Here is a 20,195-nt window from a genome sequence, read left to right as displayed (position 1 = left end):
GTATGTATGTCCTGTATTTGTCCTTCTGTGTAATCGATTTTTATAATCATAATAAAGAAATATCTCTCTCTCTATCACTCTCTAAGAAAAAGAAAAACATCGACTTTTTGACGTACACACACTGACATAGGTTGTTTCTATTCTTTATTGCAGAAAACATTTATCAATATGAACTGTAGCGTGGAATATGTTTGTAAACCATTTAAGAACACACAAAAACCCTTAGTTTCACTTCAACATTTAAATTTAATTTGTGTCAGAATATTTTCGTCGCTCACGAAGTTTTGCCAGTTAACAGGTTGTGGTTTCAAAGTGACGAAAATATTTTGACACAAACTAAATTTAAATGTTGAAGTGAAACTAAGGGTTTTAGTGTGTTCTTAAATGGCTTACAAACATCTTCCACGCTGAATTGTTTTTGTTCAGTGCATGATCTCAGATCAAGTCACTTGCTATGCAAGTACATCTCCATAATTATTAATATCCTTTCAGACAATGTATTCATCTTAATAATACTAGAACTCTATTAACACAAACACACGTATGATATCTGTGATATATATGCACATACAGTCTTTGCGCTCTCTCTCTCTCTCTCTCTCTATCACTCCCTCAGGAAAAAAAAAAAACGTCTTTTTGACCTACACACACACTGACATAGATCTACCAGAAACGTTCCCCTTTAAATAACCAAGAGGTAAAGTTGTCTCTATTCTTTATTACAGAAAACATTATCAATATCCTTTCAGACAATGTATTCATACTCACAATTTTCTTCAGACAATGTATTCATACTCACAATTTTCTTCAGACATTAAATTGATTACTATTGTTTGGACAGTTCCAATTAAATAAGTCCATGAATTCCTATTCTACAAACTGACAAACAATTCCATGAATACTTTACCTGGCAACGCTGGGTAGTAAGTCTAGCCTTTTTTTTTTTAATCCTGATACTAAATTCCTTGTCTTCATTTGTTCTTTTAATAATCTAGTAGCAGTAACCAACCAAATACAGTGATTAAAATTTAGTTGAGGGAAATTGCTTACATCTTCCAAAGTAGTAACCAATAAAAGCTGAACTACCTAATAAAAGTCAAGATACTCAATAAAAGTCATAATACTCAATAAAAGTCATAGGGGGATTAAATTCAAACATATCCATTTCTATACACATAGTACCATCTTTTGTTCCTCTCAGACTTTATGCATTCAAGCATTATTCACAGCTATCTTACGCTAAACCTGCTTTAACTTATTGATTATAGTCTTTGAAAACATTCTACAAAGTAACTGTGCCAATCTTGTTCCTTTCAATAACACAAAGACATAACTACACACAATAAAAACAATATCATATTCCTGTTCTAAATGTAAACAGTATGCCACCAGAACCCTCAAATTCACCACAAATATTAGGTCTCTCTTTCACTGAAGAACTTTCCTGGCAATTACACATCCTCTACTTAGCAAAGGTTTCATCACAAAGCTGACCTTCTTCAGAGTCTGAACATCTTTCCCACCATCCACATCAACCACCAACCCTTCAAATCTTAAGGAAACTTACAAGGGAATACTTCTCTCATATTTGGGATAGGGTTGCTCCTTTTCATATAGATATTTTAGATAACATCAAAGACAAAAGTGGGAGGGAGGTCACCTAATGTCGATGGGCATGAAGTAATTCATTAACACTCTCTAAACTCTGGCCTACAGGTGTGCTGCTTTTTCATTCTACCTATCACTACTACTTTGACCACGGCTCTTTGGAGCTGGTTGTTCTTATATCACTGTCACCTTCACTCAGTTCCTCATAGCTCACTTGTTTCTCCTCTTCTCATTCATATTGTATCTACTCCTCTCAAATTCCTGCACAAACTACTAAATCCAATTCTTCCATCTCCATAGAACATCACATCTCTAGAATACCCTCCCTACTCCTATTCTTTCTGGTAACTATCAACTTGCATTGGTTCAAGAACATTGATTTTTTTTTTCATGTAGACACAAGGTCAAAACTTTGGGGAAAGGGAACAGTCAAGTATATCAACCTGTGAAGGATGAAAGGCAATGTTGACCTTATTAGGATTTGAACTCAGAATGCTAAGTGCTATAACAAATACCAAATGGTATAATCAATCTCATTGGTTTTGAAGAGCCTGAGAAGGCTATGAAAACAATCCCTTTCTCCAGATCAAACTACTTAAAAAAAAACCCCTCAAAGATAAATATGCAGTAAAACTGAAAAAAACATCTTAACCATTCATAGATCATAATTTCTTTGATTTTTATCATCATCATCGTTTAACGTCTGTTTTCCATGCTAGCATGGGTTGGACGGTGCAACCAGGGTCTGGGAAACCAGGAGGCAGCACCAGGCTCCAGTCTGATCTGGCAGTGTTTCTACAGCTGGATGCCCCTCCTAACGCCAACCACTCCATGAATGTAGTGGGTGCTTTTTATGTGTCACTGTTACAGGTGCCAGGCGAGGCTGGTAATGGCCATGATCGGTTGGTGCTTTTTACGTGCCACTGGCACGGAAGCCAGTCAAGGCGGTGCTGGCATTGGCCATGTTCAGATGGTGCTTTTTACGTACTGAGTGAAAATGGTGTACTCATAACAGAAGCAAAATATTTATTCTGGAACTATATCCTGTGTTCAATATGCCTTTTGACATCTGAATTTCAGTGTACTTTATGTAGACACTAGTTGGGTGGAAAGTTTTGTCTAATTTCAATTCCCACTGAGAACTAATTCCATTCTTTTACATTGTTAATGTTGTTGAATAAGTCATGAGCATTGTAATTTTTGAATTAGTTTTACTTCCCTGAATATTTCTGGTTCTGTGCTTATGTAAGAAACCATTATTTGAAAGAATTTTATATATTGTGCTCGTCAATGCTAAAATCGTTTTCTGTTAAAGAGAATGGGAGCTGTGCATGTATATGTGGACATGTGTATACACACTCACAAGCAGACACACACATGTACATGCACACACACACACACACACATGCATGCACATATAGGTTGAACATGTAAGCTGATTCCTACTGGGGTTTTTCCTGACACTTTTCTTTCTTTATCTCCTTCTCTTGCTACACTTCTGAGTTTCTCCTTGACTTTTCTCTAGCACTGGAAGAACTGTGTTCAAGACATAGTACCATTTACTCTTTTCTTTTTTCTTTGGGTGTCAAACTAATAATATTGACAATGAACATCTCTTGTATTCTTGTTTTGTGTTTTGCATTTCCATATAGATATATATACAAACACACACACACACACACATACAAATAGATGTTAGTGTGTATAAGAGATAGGTAGGATACAAGTATTGTTACATTCCAAAAATGATAATATACATGTGTATATATAAAATAAATGCAGTTGATAAATTCCATAAGGTTGTGTGTGTGTGTATGAGCATGTGTGTATTTACATTCTAAAGGATCTTCCTGAGGTTCATAAACAAGCAATTCTTCACTTTACTCTAACTAAACCAACTGAGCTTGGATGGAATTAACTTCCTAGTAGAAAAATATATTTTATGTGCTAACAAGAAAAAGCTTTAATTTACCTCTCACTTCCCACACACTGACACAAAAATTTTGTGGTGAGTAACACTTTAGTTGGCATATGACTTAAAAGGTATATTAGTGCATTTACTTGATAGATAATGAAAATAACAGTAAAGTCTCTACTAGAATTGAACTTTTTCCTGTTACACTCTTTCCTGTTCTTTCTATCTATTCTCTCATACTTTCATTCCAATTTTCGACTTAAACAATAAATGCAATGACTGCAGCATTGAGATGTAAAAGCTGCCTTTGATATAAACCAAAAATCTCTGAAATTTTAACACTTAAATTCGATTTGTTTTGTTCAAGGGCAAAATCAATTTTGAAGGATTCAAATTGCAAGACAATGTATTTATTTGAATGAAGATATAATTAGGTGAGAGGTGTGTTTGCGATAATTCAAGCACACTTAGCTACAGTAATAGAGAAATGAATAGGCATGAGATGTTGCGAATTTAGAAATATGATTAAATTGTGTATTGAAAGCTGACTTTTAATTGAACCAATAACCAACAAATTGGTAAGCTGTAGTGGATCAGTATAAATGTGGTTATGAAATTATGGTCATGTAAGCAAGGAAAAATTTGCTGCATTAAAAGGCAAGAAAAGTTGCTGCATCAGATTTGGATATCATTATGATAATAGTTTGTGTAGTCAATTATTTTAAGTACACTAAGTATAACAAAGTAATGTCTAATGTAGCAACACTATTATTAACTGTTATACAAAAAATTATAATCAAGATGATGGATCTTCCTCATCCTAATTGTTTTAATATCTGTCTTCCATGCTGGCGTGGGTTGGATGGTTTGACAGGTGGTAATGAATCAGAGGACTATGACAAGCTGTACTTTCAGCTTTGGCATAGTTTCTATGGCTGGGTACCCTTCCTAATGCCAACTACTTTACAGACTATACTGGGCGCTTTGTACATAACCCCAGCACCAGCAAGATCACCAAATAACTTGCAAGACAAGACTTCTTAACTGAGGTGGGAGTAGTATTGTGAGGGGCAATTTTATGTCTGATGATTATAGATCAGAGTATGACAGAGGGGATAGAAACTAGTATCTTGCAGTAAAAGTGAGAAAAATCTTTTCTATTAAAGTCACAAGGCCTCAAATTTTGGGGGAAGGGACTAGTCACTTATATGAAAGGCAAAGTCAACCTCAGCAGAATTTGAACTCAGAACATAAAGATGGATGAAATGCCACTAAGCAATTTGCCTGGCATGCTAACAATTCTGCCAGCTCACCACCTTGTAAAAGGGATAAAATATATCTTTTATATAATCAAAATAAGGAAAACAATGTATAAGTTAGAGTTCACCAGAGAATTATCTTGTTACTTTTTCTCAACTATAATTTACAAGGCAAAAACTGAGTAGTTTAGGACTCCTTGTTCTTTGACAATTGATATCCTGGTTTCTCTTTTAAAACCTATTCATACTTCCAGCTTATGGAATTTATTAACCCCATTCATTCTATATAATAATTCCAGTGCAGCTTTTTTTTTTTTAGTTGAAGTATTTGATACATAAATACTCTTTCAACTAAATTATAATTTTTAACTTGTCTCCACAAATTCTCATTTCTTTTAAGTGTTTTATTATTAAGTCTTCTCTATTCATTGCTATATTGCATCATGATATAGCAAAGGTTATATAAATCTGCTTTATATCAAGAGTAGTCTGTTATCATTTGCACTGGAAATGCAAGCCAATGAAGGAGTTTCAAGGAGAGTACTTAACATACTAAATATAACAGCTAAAATCTCCTTCATATCACATCCCCTCATCTTAAAGATGTTGTTATATTTGATAATGTGGTCCAAGATACACTCTATCTGAATAAAATATGGGAAAGTTACAGGTAGAATAATTTTGATCAAATGTCTATTCCATCAGAGATGACTTTGGGTTGAACAACATGAACCATTTCTTTAAGGTAACTACAAATGTTCAGCCTTGTAATCTTTGAATATCTCACATGGTCAAAGACTAAGCTTCTACAGAATAAGAAAGTACTTCTACTGTGATAAGTTGCTGACCTTCAATGATCAAGTGCAACCAACATTTATTAATCAAATACGTGAGATGGTACTTAAATGCACAAACATCCTTGACTTACCTCTTTAAATCCTTTCACTTCCTTAGTTCTTCCTAAACCCTTTAGCATTCAGATTACTCTGTCAAATGTAATGCTTATTTATTCACAGTTGTCATTTAATTATGTATTATCATGTAGCTTTGGGATTTCAATGATGATTATATTTCTTTATTAAAGGCATTGTTTGGTAGGTGTGAGAAGCCAGATCTGACCAGTTTGAACATAAAGCAGGTAGAAAATGTTGGGCCGGATATGGACAATTTAAATTTTAAAGGATTAAAGTATCAACCAATGGATGTTAAAGCTGAGCACAATTGGGTTGTTCACTTAGTGTGGAGTACTTAATTTTATCACCTGATTCCACACCAAAACCTGGCACATGGGATACTTTTAGTAGTATCATCCACCCTGTTGCAGACCCTTGATCGGGACTCTCCAGTTTGAGGTTACCTTATTCCTTCCCATCAGTCTCAGAAACCCTATAAGAGATCATAAGTGCTACCTTCTTTCCAGACTAAAAGTTTAAAAAAGAAACTGCATCAAACTCATCTGTCTAAGAAGGCCTAAAAGTGGCAAAGGAGCAAAAATTCCTCCTCCAAGTAAATAAATCACCATCATCATTGTTTTTACAACCAGTTTTCTATGCTGGTATGGGTTAGATGAGTCTGTTCCAACACAGCATTTCTCTACTTGTCATATATAATGTAAAAAGTACTTCCTCATTGCACTTTATAGAATACTCACTTCACAAGATTAAACTAAAAATTTATAATTTTTCGTATTACCAACAAAGAATTTCTTCCATAAACACAATGTAACTTCTTGTTATCTATTTCCATATTGTTTCCTCTTTTATTTATTTTTATGATATTTTTATTCTATTTTTTTAAGTCAAAAATTTCATTTTTATTCCAAGTCAGCTTCAAAAATGATTACTCAGGTCTTCAATTCTAGTTTTTTTTTTATCTTTAACCCAAAGATCACATCAAATTATAGACACAATTTCTTTTGTGACTGTTACAAGCAATAATATGTGTAAAATTATATTTCATTTTCAAATTGAAATGTTCCAACAGAGCAAATTTATTTTTATTGAAACAAAATTATTAAATTCTGTGCAATAATAATTGCTTGATTGAAGTAAAAATGGACAACCATTTTATAGGTTATGAGCTCACATCTGCTGTAGACGTTTTATTATATTTCTGCATTCCTCAGTTTAATTAGCGATGAAGACTAGTTCCTCCAGTGAATGTTGTCTGTGAAAACTGCTTACCTATCCAGATGTAAATTCAGCTCTCATTAATTAATAGATATTGAGTTCAAAGTTGATCATCCAATCTGAGACCCTGGTTCTTTACAGATTTTTGTTAAGCCCCAGTTTCCTTCAGATTTTAGCAATTTAGAATCTAATTCTAGTTTAGTGCTTTTAATATAAAAGGGAATTTCAGATGTTTCTGATGAATAATAGAGAACAGTCATCCATTCTTTATTGTTTTTTTTCTTTTCTATGATCTTTTCTTTCTTTCTTTAACTTGCTTTCTCAGTTTACTCTCTTAACCTTCTTTCTTCTAATAAGGTTGTCAATAAGATTCCGTTGGAAGAGATTCCTTCATTATATTAATAATACTTAGCCACAAGGCTTCCTTCAATGGCTTCAGTTCTAATCTTTGTTTCCAACTGAGTATCTAATTATCATAACTAATCTAATTAAAATTTTGAATTCCTTATTTCATGACTAAAATTAATTTAAAAAAACAAAAAAAAAGAACCAAATGATATCTTGGTAATACGATGCTTTATATCTCTTGAAGTTTGATATATTTTAGATATGACTCATGCATACTGACAGATGCTCACTAAGATATTCTGGAAACAGGGATAATGGTTTATGCAGTTGTTTGAACATCATGCATTCCTTTAATAATACTTTATATTAATCCAACAGGAAACAAATATCTGCATTCAGAATTATACTAAACTTGAAAAATTATAGTTTGATATTCCTTTGGCTAATGAAACTTTTATGGAATTTTAAAAAATATGACAATGAACTATTATTAGCTTTATTACATTTTCATTCAATCTTTTTGCTCGTTATATTCTTTAACATTTTGTTTTCTTATTCTTTACAGAACTTGTCTTTGAAAATAGTTTTTATCTGCAGGAGTGATCAAATGGGCTTAGAAATTCTACCATCTGCCAATAATTTTTATAACCTAACTCAATCAGTTGTAAAGAATATTAAGAAGACAAAAGAAAAAAACCAAAACAGAATACATCAAAAGAGAGAACAGTAAGTTTCATTTCATGCAGTATCCTGTATTAATAAACTGAGATGCCTTTAAGGTGCATTAATTCTTGTGAGAACTGATTAAAATAATTTCATTGTAGCAACATAAAATTGGACTTGCCCTCTCAGTTCTCTTGTTGGATACTTTATTGACTAGAGTACTAATATCTGAACAAGGTTAACATGCTATTTATTAGATGCTGAAAGATCAGGCTAAATATATCTCAACTAGACTATCATATTATTGGATGCCGAAATATTTGGAACTTGGAATTATATACTTACATTAGATGATTGTTCAGCTTTTGCTTGAGGCAATTTAAAGATATTAAAAGTAAAATTCTCCCACTTTTATATAATGACGCACCTGTTCTATAGCTGACTATCATGTTTTTATTTGTGTAAATATATAGTTGTAATAAGTTGTTCTTGTAAAAATTATGAAAAATTCTAATAAAAAGAGCAATAATCAATCTGCTGGATAAATTTCCTTTTCTATACCAACATCAGTGAGCTTTTGTTAAACATTCATTCTAGCCATTATCTTCTTCTAGTAACATGTAAGCCATATTACTACTCAACAAGGTATTCCTATCTCTAATACAGAGCATACTCTATATTCCATCTTGTTTCTAAAAGTTGGCATCTACATTATCTATAATTTCCCACTCTCATCTGGGAAGGGAAGCAGCTATAAACATGTCTGATCATTCTAACCCAAAATCTGTCATCTCTATTTCTTTACATTCAGCAGCAATCTCTACTGTTTGAACTCCACCTGCATTCAGCATTTGTTTGACCTCCAATCCTTAATGAGAGGTCATATGTCTCAGTCTATCTCTGTATACAGATATATTCCTTAGTGACAATGATGATAGAAAGGACAAATCATCAGCTATTTTGAACTGAATGTGCTCATTAGTGTTCTTGCTAAACCCATGTCCCTGATATGCAGTCTCTTCCAATACCCTTCACATTTTTGGCATCTCCAAACCTAACCTTAAACTTGTCATCACTGACTATATTAACATGGATTCATTTGATAGCTGTTTAATCAAGTGAATCCATCTCACAACTTCCTAGCAGAAAACAATACCTTCCTCCATCTCTGGAACTTTAAGTTAGTTAACTAAGTATGGCTCAAACCTGTTCTGAGCTAACTAATTTTTCACCTCTGTCCCATCCAAGACAGTGAAATAGGCAACTGGTGTCATTTTATTTTGTTGGATCCCTATGCTATGTATACAACCAAATATTACAAATCCCAAATCCCTTCAGTGTTTCCCTTGCTGATGCTCTGAAGATGGGTCTTCTGGCTCTTACTTGAAGGCTTTCTACTCCGTAGAATTCTTTTACTTTCCACATCTCCATAAAAATATCTCAATATCTTTCTCTTTCATTGATAAAGCCACCATATTTGGTGTATGTTTTGTTTCAAATGTTACATTACACATATGCAGCGAAACTCCTCCCTCACTCTTCTTATCCAATCCAACTGTCGCACCAAAGTATATAAGTACAATAAAAAAACTCCAAAAAACTCTTTCTCTCTGATCATTTTAACCCAACAAAGAGACTGCTTTTGTCATTGTCATTTCCATTAATCTCACTCTGTACACTAGAATTTGATCCTATTATGTTTAAATTCTCTCTCTCTCTGAACTTAATTATCTTCTCTTAACTAGATTCAGGTAAACTAGGCAGAGTGAATCTCATTCTCCAAAACAATAACCTCTCTAACCCACCAACTACAGCACTCGTGTCAAAGGTGATAGGAAAGCCTCAATTTTTATAACTTTTTGTCTTGATAATTGGTATAGCTTCTGTACAATGAGATCTACTGACTGTAGTCTTGCTCTGCTACATCATGCACCAATGCTCTTTTGACCTTCAGTGATTCTGCATAGCAATGCTGGTGCCATCAATATCAATGAAATATTTGATTGTATTTACCAAATGAAAATATGTTATCTACAGTAAGTTATCTGTGTGTAAAATCCCTTCACTTTTGATCAGATGTTTTCTACCAGACTATTTATTTTAGTAGGGCATGCATTGATCAATCTCTTTCCCGATGATTATCAGTGGAATCTGGTATGACTCAAGACTTGGTTATGTTTTATACACTTTTTTTTAAATCATGTATTAATAACCTATTTCCACATCTAGCCCCACACACTCTTGTACTTCTTTACTTCTGAATTTTCAACACATCCACACTTATGTAGTTATGACAACTTGCACTATGCATGCTCTGATTACATGAGCAAAGATAGCAACAACATCTTCCAATAGAGACATGACAACATAAGTACTTCTAATAGAACAAAACACTCTTGCTACAACTATGGAAATAATCTTGCAGTACCCTCCATATATCTCAACAAAACACAATTAAAACACTCAAATTTTATAATGATTGTTGAGTCCCACAATATGTAATCTTTCATGGCCAAATTGCATATAATATTGTCAAATATAAATCCAAAGTTTGGGTTTCCTCTTCAATTCTATGAAAAAATTAGTTGCTGCACCTCTGAAAATAAATGCAAGGCTCACAATGTTGTACTGCTCTGCTCTCATATTTATGATAATGTTACATGGCTGTCTTACAAACAACTTGATCACATCCCCACCAAAAACTATTGGTTGATTGACTAAGACTCATTCCCTATGTTTTATAACTGCTAACTCATAGGCATGCTTTTTCTATGTGATTCTTCTGTATCTTATAAAAATCTCAGCTTCTCTGATCAAGCTATGTAACATTCCCTTCTCGGTATTGTCTCTCATATCCTAAACTCCACTTGAAACACATTTGCAGTCAGTCCTCTCCTGAACTACTGTCCTTAATATCGACTTCCTTATTTACTGACACTTAAACTTTAAAAAAATTATCGGAGTGGCTGTGTGGTAAGAAGCTTGCTTCCCAACCATGTGGTTTCAAGTTCAGTCTCAATTCATAGCATCTTGGGTAAGTGTCTTCTACTATAGCCTCGGGCTGACCAAAGCCTTGTTAGTAGATTTGGGAGACAGAAACTGAAAGAAGCCTGTTGTGTGTCTGTGTGTATATATATGTGTGTGTGTGTATTTGTGTATCTGTGTATTGCTTGAAACCCAATGTTGGTGTGTTTACATACCTGTAACTTAGCAGTGTGGCAATAAAGACTGATAGAATAAGTACTAGGCTTACAAAGAATAAGTCCTGGGGTAGGTTTGTTCGACTAAAGGTGGTGCTCCAGCATGGCAGCAGTCAAATGACTGAAACAGAATAAAATAAAAGAATAAGAATAAAAGAATATTCATTAAAGAGAAATTCAATTTTTGTATCTGATTCATCTAAATTCATGGAAGGAATGGGCAGAGATGATGTAAGGCAGAGGGTATTCATTTAAGTTATATGTAACTACCTCTCTAATATCAGTACTACTATAAAATGACCCAGTCTATTCTGGAGATTTGTTGCTGATAGGAAGATGAATGACCTGTAAATTTCATGTCAAACTTATAAGATAAAACAATAGATCAGGCCATTCTTTATACCTCTTGCTGTGTGAGTGTCTGATGCTGATGGACTGTAAGAAGTCACAACACACAGTTAGATCTGGCTGACCCATGCTGACAGAAAAGATGGAAGTAAAATGATGAAGATGAATACTCCTCTGTTTTAATAAGGAGTAAATCAGAGTTTGCATTCAACTGTAGTATATTAGACCCCACTTTTGTGTCAACAAGGGTGCATTGATCATTGTTATATGCTTTTAAATGCACTCACATACGATTTATGTATACACAAAATAACAACATATAGCATTATGTGTATCTATATGTAGCGATGCCATCTTGGAAATCTCCAGCATGCATGCACAGAGTTGGAGTCTTCCGGGAGGTCTGCCGGAAGTTTCCTCATGCTCATGTGCAGAAAACTAGCTGCAGCGAAATTTCTTTGTATCGTTCTCTTGAACTCCGGCAGCTGAACAAGACAGTTGTGTTTTATCAGCTCTCTCAAGCTGCTATCTCGTGGTATATCTTTGCTATGATTGAATGGAAAAGGATTTGGCTCACTGCACTTGACTACTGCGATATGCTCATAGGCTGCTGATTCATCCAGAATGAAGAATGTATATATTGTGAATCAAGAAATAAAATATTTATATGTTGAAGTTAATTGGAAGTTTCGACTCTTTCCTTCGATTAATATTTAATGTAAAGGATGCGAGTTGCACCCATCCAGTGCAGGAACCTCTCATCCTGTTACATATACATGACTGTGCATTACAACATTTTAATAGGCATTTTTCTACAAGAATCATTTACTGATGCACTCTTTGCCCCGCATGATCCCAATGATCCATTGAAGTTAAACTGATGGATTTATTTCATATATAGGAAATTTATTTTAATGCCCAGCTAAGTTTCATGAAGAGGTTGTAGTTGCTGTATCCCCTCTCTCATATTTACCATATTTCCGAAATGTACATTTATATATATATATATATATATATAACTTAGTCACCAACAAAATGGCAATATCAACAGCTATGTTTACTATACTTGCTTCTTGTTATTTTTATACTACACTTGTACACAAGATCCACTTAGTATTGTTTCAGTGATTCACAACATCATTAATTACAGTTATTATGCAGTATTGAATTTCTATTTACTGCAATTATTGTTTTATACTTGAAATGCTAAGTATTGTAATGGTATTGAGCTTAGTACTACTTACCCTTATCTAATAATGTGTTCAATCTCAGATCGCTTAGCTATGTTTTATGTTAGATCTTTTTAATTGAGTTCTTCTCTACACTGTTTCATCATTGCTTCAGCTCTTGTATGAAAAGTAAGTCATCAATATACAAAAGCCATTGAGTGTGTTAAGTCCTCAGTAATAATTCCAAAGGAGAGGATGGAAGGGGAGGACTTAAAATTATTCTTTAGAGGATAGTTATGATTTATTTAAATGTCTTCTCATACATTATCTGAACAGCTTTCATTACACCTTCTTTGCTATTGTCTAACAAGCGAATTAATACAGGATTCTGCCAGATAATACATATATGTTTATAAATCCAAAGTAACATTTGAATTGTCAAGTACTTCTTACTATCTCACATGAAGTTATTACACTTTTATGTCCAATTATTTATTATCCATTTATTATAAAGATATATTACATAGCAGACAGCATTTCCTACATAACTACCATTAACCTATTGGTTTGACGTTTGACTCAGAAGAGCTTTGGGAATATGTACAATACCAAATTCATACACAGCAACAATCTTGATGCAATAGGTCTCAAGATACATGGAGTAAAGCAGAGCATTTAAATGTGTAAATAATTCCCCTCCCTGTGGTAGTTGTCTGATATTTATTTAGTTGTTGTTGCTGTCAAACCCATAGTCACACCATTTTGTCTTTCTGTATGTCAAGAATAATGTTGTCTAATGTCTCTACAATCTACAAACTGTAAATGACATTCTAAGGCATTTTAACAGCCTTATTTAGCAGATCAAGTGATTGTGTAAACCAGTGATTCTCAATATACCATACTGGTAGGGCAAGGGATCAGAAATGTTTTTCTGTTTTCTTTAGTAAGACATGGAATTGTGAAAAGCATTTTTCACTGCAAACATACTAACCCTATACTCAGCCTAGCCAAAGTGACTACTCTGGTCAAACATACTGTGTGAAGACTGTTTGCAACAATATAAAGAAAGTATATAATTATTTGCATTAAATAATTGTGATAAAATATTAAAAATAAAGTTGTTTTTTTTTTCAACTGCCTGTGAGAAATACATTTTTCAGGAAAGTTGTAGTGGGGCCAGGGAGGAAAATAGATTGGGAAACATTGGTGTAGATGTTCATTCATTGACTAATATATTTAGTTGATAACAGTGGCAGTCACTACAGTACCTTCCTGTGGTACTTTATTTCTGTATTATATTTTATGTCAGATTTCTAAACAATATCATCAGTGATCACTGGTTTGCTGCATTTACAATTGTGAGAATGACAAATAAACGTTTATGCAATTTAGGTGGAACAGCTACTACCATATATTTGGTGTACAAAACAAAATTTGAGCCTCAAAAAAGAATGAAAAAGAAAAAAAACCTTTCTAAAACCAGAGATAGTTTTAACCCTTTAGTATTTAAACTGGCCTTACCTGGCCCAAATATTTTACTTGCCTTATGTTCAAACTGGCCAGCTTCATCCTCTCACACCTACCTTGCAATGTCATTCTATAAGTAATCTAAATGCTAAAGAGTATAAAATCTGAACCATAACATGCTGTAGTTTACAGTGTCCCCAATGGTGGTGGACGACTCCTATGATGCTAACACTGAATATTTTTTTACCAAAAGTATTTTCTAGTAAAAACACTTGGTGATAAGGACGATACTCCAACAGCCATAGAGGCATTGGACTCTGCTTCACCCCCACCCCCATAAGCCACTGCACCAAGAGTGAAGTATTACCAGGTAGTCTTATACAATGGGTATAGCTCAAAGCCTCCTTTTAAAAAACAAATTCTGGGATTGTATTATATACCCAGTTGGCTTTTACTCTGGCATATATGGTATCTTTTGTATTTTAGCTTTTACTTGTTTTAGTCAGTAGACTGTGTCTGTGCTAAGGTACTGCCTTGAAGAATTTTTAGTCAAATGAATTAACCCCAGTATGTGCTTTTTTTTTTTTTAATCTTGGTACTTATTTTTTCAGTCTCTCTTGTTGAACTGCTAAGTTATGAGAACATAAACACATCAGCACCAGTTGTTAAGTGGTGGTGGGTGACAAGCACAGATATAAAGACATGAACACACACATATATATATATATATATATATATATATATATATATACATATACACACATCACATACACAACAGTCTTCTTTCAGTTTCTGTCTACCAAATTCACTCACAAGGCTTTGGTTGGCCCAGGGCTATAAAAGAAGACACTTGCCCAAGGTGCCACACAGTGGGGCTGAACCCAGAGTCATGTAGCCTGAACGCAAACTTCTTATCACATAGCCATGCCTACACCTGTATATGATGTATTTTAGTTCAGCAACGCTGATTTATCAGTTTTCATGTTGACATTCACAAAATATTAGGACACACATATATCAGGTTATCCCATATGTTCTGTCGGATTTTACCTTTTTTAAAATTGAATGAAATTTAATAGTATTTTAGAATGTCTAATGCAATTAAAAATTATTTTTATGCATTTGTGTGCATTTAAATTAATTAAATATTATTTTACAGAATAATAGAATTAAAATTTCTTTGATTAAAACCCTTTCTAACATGGAAGTATCCAAAGAGCATTTGAGGCACATAATGCTTTATGAGTACAAAAAAGGAAACTCTGCAGCTGAAGCAACTTGAAACATACTCAGTTTATGGGAAAGAATGATTAAATGAAAGAACTTGCAGAAGATGCGAAATTCAGTAGTGGAGATTTCAGTCTTGAAGATGAATATCGAACAGGACATCCAGTTGAGTTTCATAAGCTCCTTGAGGCATTACTTGAAAGTCCTGCAATAAAGCTTAGTTCAAACCATACAACTGTTCATCGTCGTCTTCAACAACTTGGAAAGGTTCCTAAACTCGGAAAATAGGTGCTTCATGAATTGTCTGAAAGCAACCGCAAATCCCAAGTCGACATCTGCTCTTCTCTCCATTCTCCTGAACTCATTTCACCCTTTTTGGATAGACTTGTAACTGGTGACGAAAAATAGATCTTGTATCAAAATGTTAAACATCATAAACAGTGGCTTGGTACAAGGGAACTTCATGGGAAAAAGGTTCTCTCTATCTGGTGGGATTGCAAAGGAGTAATTCACTTTGAATTGTTACCATCTAATACAACAATCAATGCTCAAGTCTACTGTCAGCAATTAGAGTATTTGAACCAAGCTTTGAAGAAAAAAAGACCCGCTTTAGTGAATCAAAAAGGAGTGATGTTTCATCAGGACAATGTGCGACCCCACACTGCAAAGATCACATCACAGAAGATCGAAGACCTTGGTTGGTAAAAAATTCTACCTTATTCTCCCAACCTTGCTCCTTCAGACTACCATTTGTTTCATAGTTTACAGAATCATTTGGGGGAACATAACTTCTGCAAGCCAGGAGGAGGTCAAAACTGGCATTTCAGAGTTCTTTGCTTTGAAACGAAAAGAGTTTTACATTGATGGGATTAAAAAGCTTGTAAATAGATGGAAGGAAGTCATAGATAATCAGGGAAGTACATTGATAAATTTCAATAAATATAACACTTGATCACTGTTTTCTTTATTCAAAATTCGGACAGAACTATGGGATGACCTGATATATTATATATATATATTATCATCATCATCATCATCATCATCATCATTAACGTCCGCTTTCCATGCTAGCATGGGTTGGACGGTTCAACTGGGGTCTGGGGAGGACCCGAAAGCTGCACCAGTCCAGTCAGATCTGGCAGTGTTTCTACAGCTGGATGCCCTTCCTAACGCCAACCACTCCGAGAGTGTAGTGGGTGATTTATGTGCCACCGACACAGGTGCCAGACGAGGCTGGCAAACGGCCGCTCGGATGGTGTTTTTTACGTGCCACCGGACACAGGTGCCAGACGAGGCTGGCAGACGGCCACGCTCGGATGGTGTTTTTATGTGCCACCGACACAGGTGCCAGATGAGGCTGGCAAACAGCCACGATCGGATGGTGCTTGTTACGTGCCCACAGCACGGAGGCCAGTCGATGCGGTACTGGCTACGGCCACGTTCGGATGGTTTTCTTGTGTGCCACGTGCCACCGGCACTGGTACCACAAAGATACAAATTCCATTGATGTTCATCTATTTTGATTTGTTTTGATTTTCACTTGCCTCAACAGGTCTTCACAAGTGTCACAAGAAGGAAGGTATGCACAGGTGGACTGACTACGTCCCAGTAGGGGCCATTGGTTATGGCCTGACTAGTCTTGCCGGGTCTTCGGATGGTGTTTTTATGTGCCCCGACACAGGTGCTAGATGAGGCTGGCGAACGGCCACGATCGGATGGTGTTTGTCATGTGCCCACCGCACTGACTACAGCACTGATGGATTTCTTGTGTGCCACAGGCACTGGTACCACAAGATACCAATTCCATTGATGTTCATCTATTTTGTCTATTTTGATTTGATTTGATTTTCACTTGCCTCAACCGGTCTTCACAAGTGTCACAAGAAGGAAGGTATGCACAGATAATTATAATAATAATATTAGGGGGTATATCCAAACTTACAAATTATATATATATATATATATATATATATATATCCCTTGTTGATCAAGTGCCACGTATCAGAGGTGGATTCACAAACTAGTGTAGCTCATTCAGCGGTGGTGCCCCAGCATGGCCGCGGCCTTCTGGCTAAAACATTTTTAAGGATTTAAGGATTTATATATATAATATATATATATATATATATATATATATATATATTTATTATATAGAAGGAGCTTCTACAGGACTAGTACTGTTCATTCAAGAGAAATCTTCAGGAAGCTCCTTCTATATAATAAATTAATTAATTACTCTGCTATGTATTGAGTACCTTACTTACTGTGGTTAACCCCGATCAACCCGGGACCTACATATATATATATATATATATATATATAATTTAATATATATATATATATATATACCGGAGTAAGCACATAAATGTGAAACAAGGTGGAAAAAGAGTACTCAAACACTAGAGGTAGAGTAATATGCTTTATTTAAAAGCAGCAGAAATATAACAAAAGCTGTTACTCAGAGTTTCACGTTCCCGTTTATTGGGCAGTTTTGCTAAACTAGAACCTATTTTAACAAAACTGTCCAACAAACGGGAATGTGAAACTCTGAGTAACAGCTTTTGTTAAATTTCTGCTGCTTTTAAATAAAGTATATATATATATATATTATATAATTAGGGCTTATTTTGAATTCGCCTTAAATGGTCCTTTTACATACTGAACACTTGGTGAAATTGATTAATTAATTTTACCCTCAATTGTATATATATATATATATATATATATATTATATATATATATATACTTACACACATGACAGACTTAACACAGTTTACACCAAGAAAAATTTCCATTCATGAGGTAATAGTTATCGCAAGGCTATGTTAGAAGACACTTGTTCAAAATGCTGCATAGTGAGTTCAAAACAAAGAGCCATGCAATTGTGAAGTGAACTTCTTAACTGTTTAGCTTAACTGCTAAATACATCCCTGTATTTTTTACAACTTTTGGATACCTTAATATAGTCTCATTATTTGCACATTAACTTTTTTTTCATCAACAATATTCGTGGATACCCATGGAAAATTCATGATTGATAAATATTAATTTGTGTAGTTAATTACTTGTGGCAAACTCTATTTTGCCACAAAGTATGATTTAATAAAATCGACTTTCTCTTTAGCATTTAATAAATAATAAAATATACATGCAAATATATCATATATATATATATATATGTGTGTGTGTGTGTGTGTGTGTAATATATCATTTGTGGGTATGTATATATGACTACACATGGACAGTTAAACTTATATAATGTTCAGTATTCAGTTAACTAAAGTGCAGACATAATGAGAGAGTCACATCTCAGCTAACTAAATGATCTGTCAGTATTTTCACTGTGGGCCAGTGGACTAGACAAAGAGAAAAGTAGATAGAGGGGGTAGGGAGAGAGAGAGAGAGATAGACATTGCAAATTATATCAGCAATTTTAATCTATAAAACTACCACTGGCTAATATATTTCAGGTTTGTTTTATAATTATTCTAGTTTTGCAATAACTCTTAATATCATTAACCCTGTTTTTGTAATATTGTAACTGCAGTGAATGATTATTTGATATTGAAGTTTATTAAATTTGTTTCATCATCATCATCATCATCGTTTAGCGTCCATTTTCCATGCTAGCATGGGTTGGACTGTTTATTGTTATAATATTTCCAACTAAAGCTAAGCTTTGCAGTGCTCATTTACTGGCATATATTATATTTAGAAATACTTTTAGGGAATGAAAGATGTCCACCTTTTCATATGTAATCCTGTGTATAATCTCCAGTAATTCATATTTTGAATCAGCTTCTCTAATCTTATACCAAGACATGCTATTATCTGTGTGTGTGTGTGTGTGTGTACTCGCACATACAAATATATATTTATTGTGTGGAGTCGGAAGGTTGAAACTATGAAAAGGCATGGCTGTGTGGTAAAAAGTTTGCTTCTCAACCACATGGTTCTGGGTTCAGTCACACTGCCTGGCATCTTAGGCAAGTGTCTTCTTTTAGAGCCCAGACCAACCAAAGCTTTGTGAGGGGATTGGGTAGACAGAAACCGAAAGAAGCCTGTCATATATATATATATATATATAATCTATTGCTGCTAAATGTGTCAAAACAATTGTAGTGATTAATAAAAATTCTTGTACCTTCCATCTTCCATCTTGTTATCTGTTTAGTGGGATATGAAAGGTTTAGTCTGCATAGAACTTTTAAACCCAAACTAAACAATAACAAAGAAGATCTATTGCAAGCAACTTGAGCTTAAATCAGCACAAGAAAAAAACGACCCCCTTTGGTTTCAAAACAAAAGATGTTCTTCCATAAAGATAATGTTCGGCCACATACAGCAAGGATGACATTCCAAAGGATGGAACAGTTTGAATGGGAAGCAATACCCCACCCACCATATTTGTGGACATTGTCCCATCTGATTATCATTTTTTCTGCAGTCTTCAAAATCATTTGGATGGAAAAAATAAAAATTCTGTAGATGAGGTCAGAACAGTACTGGTGGAGTATTTTTCATCACGGACAAGTGAATTTTGGAAGAAGGGCCTTGCAAGTCTGCCAGATAGATGGTAGAGCATTGGTAGCATTTACCAAAATTACATAAAAATATCTTAAAATACTAAAGAGTAAATTTATCCAATAAAATCACCATTGGCTTCAGCCATAGCCTACAGATGACTTTGGAATCTTCTGCAACTCTTCTGAGTAGTCTCCTTATTTAAGTTGGTGAATATTACCATAATCCTTGCCTTCAGTTCATCTTTGGTGTTACAAGGAGTTTTGTTGCTCAACTGTGCCTCACACATAATAATCTAGTAAGTTGCAGTCTGAGGAGTTAGTTGGCCAGATGTTAGG

General features: G+C 34.4%; 2 long non-coding RNA genes across 2 annotated transcripts in view; one reads left to right on the top strand and one right to left on the bottom strand.

Moving 5' to 3' along the window:
• Positions 1-3,131: 3,131 nt before the first annotated feature.
• LOC118762802 lies at positions 3,132-19,694 on the bottom strand. The gene is made up of 3 exons (XR_004998550.1): positions 19,619-19,694; positions 10,596-10,601; positions 3,132-3,144 (listed from the first exon to the last, which is right to left on the bottom strand). It is a non-coding gene; the product is annotated as an uncharacterized LOC118762802 (long non-coding RNA).
• The window catches only part of LOC118762800, a 45,348-nt gene continuing 32,981 nt past the window's right edge, over positions 7,829-20,195 (top strand). The window contains exon 1 of the long non-coding RNA XR_004998548.1: positions 7,829-7,985. This is a non-coding gene — a long non-coding RNA (uncharacterized LOC118762800). The remainder of the gene's footprint in view (positions 7,986-20,195) is intronic.

The sequence above is a fragment of the Octopus sinensis genome, linkage group LG3 (genome assembly GCF_006345805.1).
Source record: "Octopus sinensis linkage group LG3, ASM634580v1, whole genome shotgun sequence".
Taxonomy (NCBI): Eukaryota; Metazoa; Mollusca; class Cephalopoda; order Octopoda; family Octopodidae; genus Octopus; species Octopus sinensis.
This window is presented reverse-complemented; position numbering and strand designations above follow the sequence as displayed.